Genomic DNA, 5,000 nt, shown 5'->3' with positions numbered 1-5,000 from the left:
AGTATAGACCGAAATTCCGTTAGGATCCAATTCTGATCGATAATAGATACCGGGGCTTTGCAATATTTGATTGATCACAATTCTGTATATTCCATTTACTATAGAAGTTCCGAGGGAGTTCATTAAAGGAATGTTTCCAATAAAAATTGTTTGTTCTTGCATATCCTTACTGGTTTTCAAAATTAATCCTGCGGATACATATAATTTAGAAGAATATGTGAGTGATTCATATACAGCATCCCTTTCTTTTATCAACGGTTCCACCAATTGATATGTTTCCACAAATAATTGAAATTCAATTTCTTGATCTGTATCTTCAATTTTTGGAAACTTATCAAGTTCTTCTGTTAAGCCCCGATCCATGAACCCACAAAATCCTTCAAATTGTATCTGATTCAACCCAGGTATTGTATACATTTCCCCATTTTCATTCCCGAGCATTTTGAATTTCCCATTTATCAAAAAAATCCCATTCTTTTCTCATTCTTCATCGAATCATATGAATCGATCTAATAATGATGGAATTGAATTTCTATTCTGTTTACTGAATCACATGAAATTTTATCTAACTCCATATACCATATAATATATATGGAATGTATGAAATGCGTATGAACGGAAGAAGAAAAATTATACTCAAATTTTAATTTATATTTATAACAAACAGCTACATAAAAGAATTGATAAATGCCATTTAGCCTTATGGAGTTTTGTATAGAATATCAAAAAAAAAAATAATAATTCAATTTCTACCATTATTATGATATTCCATATTCCAATCCGATTGAATACCAGAAAAATGAAATGAATTCCTGATTTGATCTGTTCGTTGAGATAAAGACAAAATAATCATAAAATATATATCGGGAGAGAGTTGATTTTTCTAGCACTTAATTTTTTCATAGATTCCATTGTTCTGTTCAAAAAATGATTCGCAGAGAAGAGAGATGTTTTTACCCATTTTTTAGTTTTTTATTTTTTAGTAGAATATTTAGAATATGATTGAAGTGCGTACGAAAAGAGGGCTTGTATTTATTAAACATATGCAGATATAGCATTTCTATTTATATATGTCTTTCCTCTTTTCTTTTTATTCCATTATAGCTCTCTAGTGGAGACAACACATGGCGTGCTCTATCAAAAATTCTATTTTTTCTTTAATTTTAATCTATTCAATGAAAAATTGAAACACGATAATTTCTTGCTGATTCCACTATGGACATCATATCTAGATAGATAAAATACCTCATTAGATAACTAGAGCTGTGTAACAACTTATGTTCGGGGGTTTACATAGACTCATAATTGCTGTTATATTATTATAATATAATTTATAATTATATAATTTATAATTGAAATTAAGAAAGTTTTTTTATTGAATTGAAAAATTGAAAAAAAAAATCAATACTAATTAGTTATGTATCCATTTTTATTTTCTTATACCATTAGAGAAAGACAAGTGAAGAAGAATCGTCCATAAATTTGCCGTCAATAGTTAATAGTTAATGGTTCCAATTTTTTTGTCCTGCATTTTTACTTTTGTAACTGAGAATCCACATTTTCTTTTTCAATAGAAAAGAAAAAAGAAAGGGAAAGTTTTTGTTTTTAGATATTGTGTGTCTTGAGATACTATAACCAATTGAAGGTATGGATCCAATCTAAAAATAAAAAGGGGATACTCTCATTTTTTTGTTTGTAGCCTTTTGGCGACATGGCCGAGCGGTAAGGCGGGGGACTGCAAATCCCTTATTCCCCAGTTCAAATCCGGGTGTCGCCTGATCAACAAAAAACGCGAAATCCTATATTCTGTTTTGCTGATATAACTCGACCAATTTTCTCCGGCAAAAACAAGTGTAAGAAAAGGACTCTTGATACTTTCTTGATTATAAACTTGATTATAAACTTCCGGAGGTTTTGTTTTCTAAAGTGTTGTAAATCCTTACGTCTAGGATTCAAGGAAAAACTAGAGTAGTGGAAGGGAATGAGTAAATCTTGATATGGTAGCCCCTCCCCTACTAATAGAGGGGCTACTATCGGAGTCTTGAATTAGATTGGATAACGGGAGTGTTTAATTAACTAATGAATGGTTGTAGAAGGGTTGGAAGATACTTTGTATACAGACTGATGAAAGTCTCTGAGTGTTCAGGCATCCAATCAATATTAGATTGGATGGATAATTGGCTTTTACTTAATAAGGGACACCAAAAGAAAGAAGAAGTCTTATTATTGCTACATGTGAGTAACATTCTTTTGATACTTCCAAAAGTGTTACTGCGTATTTTGCTTGTGCTTAATGGTTCTCGATTTTACTAGAAATCATATAAGAACTTGTTATAAGCGGATTTATTGAAGTGTTTCATCAACGGTGGTGTGTCAGAATTCCCTTTTCCTTTTGACTCTGCACCGGTAATTCCACTATTATTAGTGAACAATAATGGAAAAATTCCTTCCTATTTGTTTCATATTCATAGAAATTAGGGGACATAATACACATGGATATAGTAAGTCTTGCTTGGGCTGCTTTAATGGTAGTCTTTACATTTTCCCTTTCACTCGTAGTATGGGGAAGAAGTGGACTCTAGGGGTACTTCTAATTGGGTTGAGGAATCAAACCGTATCAATTGTTTTCTAGATCGTTTTGCAAAGCCTTTTTAACTATTTTATTAGTCTTCATTTCGAAATTCTTGGATTCTAGTGGAGTAATGTATTCTATGAATAATACCCTTTCAATCAAAATCAAACAAACATTTCAATAATTCCCATGTTCGTATTTCGAAAGTAAAAGGGATACGGATGATAGGCAATTTATTAAAAAAAAAAAAGAATTCTTCCTAAATTTTCTATTTTGATGAACCAGCTCTTACCAGAGTTATATATGGACAATGAGGGACAAGGAACCCCCCCCCCTTTTTTTTTTCTGTATTTGTTTGTTTTTATTTCCTTCCCTCTTTACTGTTACTGTTCAAAGAGAAAAAAAGTAGTTCTTTTATTTAATAAGATCTTGCCTTAGTGTAGTCACATATTGCACACTTACCCCCTGTTTTATTTATTATTTTAGGAATTTTATTTATGCCATGCTTTATTGACTCATTTCATATCATGGATCAAAGAAAAGAAGTTAAATTAAAAATCGGTTCCATGAAATGAAAGAATTAGAAAATCGTAAGACTTGCCTTTCAATTATTTCAGATTGATTGAAATCAACACAAATAAAATAGATCAAGCGAAGAAATAAAATTGAGATACTATGTACATTACATATATTTCATTACATATATTTAATTGATATCGACATGTATGAAGATACATATTGTAGATTCATCTATATTAAGCTTGTATCTTTATACATTACAATAATAGATATGGATAGTATGGTAGAAAGATTCATATTTTTTTTCTACCATACTATCGAGTTTGATAGGATACTGCTGATTCTAGTCCATTCATTTTATTTAATTTATTTAAGACGTGAAATTGGAATCCTTTTTTTCTTAAATCCTTGATAAAAAGTCAAGTTTCATTCAAATTAATCACTTTGACTGACAGTTTTTACGTATATTATAAGTAAAAAGGCGGTAGGAACTAGAATGAACAGCGCTGTAGCAATAAATGCGAGAATATTTACTTCCATAATTTCATTGTTTTTTTTACTTCGCAATAACTCGGGATTTAATCCCATAGAGATGATAAATTTGTCGCTTGTAAATTCAATGCGATGACTTACATTTCAATGACATCGAATCGGATCAATATCATGAATAACAATATCTAAGCTATCAAATCGATTCACCGTCGAGAATTGAATAGTATAACATAGGAAGCTCTTTTATCCACACCGAATACAAAATTGGATTCCTGGCCCAATCAAAAGAATTCCTTTCCTTTATTTCTATATATTCTTTTCCACTCTTTCTTTTCGATAATCTACCGCCTTCCTTGTACAATCATCTGATGATGTATCATCTGACTGCTTTTCCACTTTCACCGTTTACAAATAGTTTACAAATAAACCCCAACAAAAAATGGAAAGGAAAAAATAAATAAAAAAGGCTATCCTTGGGAATGAAATTCTTTCATTTGTATTCCCTTTCACAGAAAATGGAGGGATCAATTGATGTATTTTTTTTTTATTGTATCCGTCGGGACTGACGGGGCTCGAACCCGCAGCTTCCGCCTTGACAGGGCGGTGCTCTGACCAATTGAACTACAATCCCAGGGCAATAAAGAAAAGTGTACAGCATAGATATTCTTATGATTTCATTCAAGCCATTTTCTATTTAAATTTTAGATTCGAATCGCCGTGTTGTAACAAACAAAGGCGCGAGTGATATATTGATATCCATACGGGTATGCGCTTTAGTGAGAGCAACGCGGATTACTAGTTACTAGTAATCCTTTCGTTATTGCCAAATCGATCGATAATCAATTTTAAAATGAAAAAAAAAAAAGAGTCTTTTTTCTTTACTTTACTCTTTCTTTTCATTAAACTTTATACTTAATGATCCTGATATGAATCTAGATCATTATCAAGGTCAGAATTTATGGGAACAAATAAATAGAACAAATAAAAAACAAATAGCGGTAGGGATGGATATATCAGAAAATTGGACTTTTTTTATTCTTCCCTAATTTTTTTGTTTGGCTTTTCTGGAAAACAAAATACAAAAAAATGGGCATTTTATGTTATGGCGGATCAGCGAATTATTGGGCCGAGCTGGATTTGAACCAGCGTAGACATATTGCCAACGAATTTACAGTCCGTCCCCATTAACCGCTCGGGCATCGACCCAGGAAGAATCAATTATAGGTTTATTGATAATCCATGATCAACTTCCTTTCGTAGTACCCTACCCCCAGGGGAAGTCGAATCCCCGCTGCCTCCTTGAAAGAGAGATGTCCTGAACCGCTAGACGATGGGGGCATATTTGCCTGACCGACATCATACTATGCTCATAGTATGAACAGTTTTTTGAAATTGTCAATATAATGGAATGATATGA

General features: G+C 32.0%; 3 non-coding genes across 3 annotated transcripts; 1 reads left to right on the top strand and 2 right to left on the bottom strand.

Annotated features, from left to right (window-relative positions):
* The first annotated feature begins 1,705 nt into the window (after nucleotides 1–1,705).
* On the top strand, nucleotides 1,706–1,777 carry TRNAC-GCA (transfer RNA cysteine (anticodon GCA)). The gene has a single exon. It is a non-coding gene; the product is annotated as a tRNA-Cys (tRNA).
* A 2,363-nt stretch (nucleotides 1,778–4,140) lies between these two features.
* Nucleotides 4,141–4,214, bottom strand: TRNAD-GUC (transfer RNA aspartic acid (anticodon GUC)). The gene has a single exon. It is a non-coding gene; the product is annotated as a tRNA-Asp (tRNA).
* A 491-nt stretch (nucleotides 4,215–4,705) lies between these two features.
* Nucleotides 4,706–4,789, bottom strand: TRNAY-GUA (transfer RNA tyrosine (anticodon GUA)). The gene has a single exon. It is a non-coding gene; the product is annotated as a tRNA-Tyr (tRNA).
* Between the last annotated feature and the right edge of the window lie 211 nt (nucleotides 4,790–5,000).

Source organism: Durio zibethinus, unplaced genomic scaffold (assembly GCF_047325235.1).
Source record: "Durio zibethinus cultivar Kanyao isolate XHJ-2024 unplaced genomic scaffold, ASM4732523v1 HiC_scaffold_188, whole genome shotgun sequence".
NCBI classification, from domain to species: Eukaryota; Viridiplantae; Streptophyta; class Magnoliopsida; order Malvales; family Malvaceae; genus Durio; species Durio zibethinus.
Note: the sequence above shows the minus strand (reverse complement) of the source record. Positions and strands in the feature narration are given on the sequence as shown.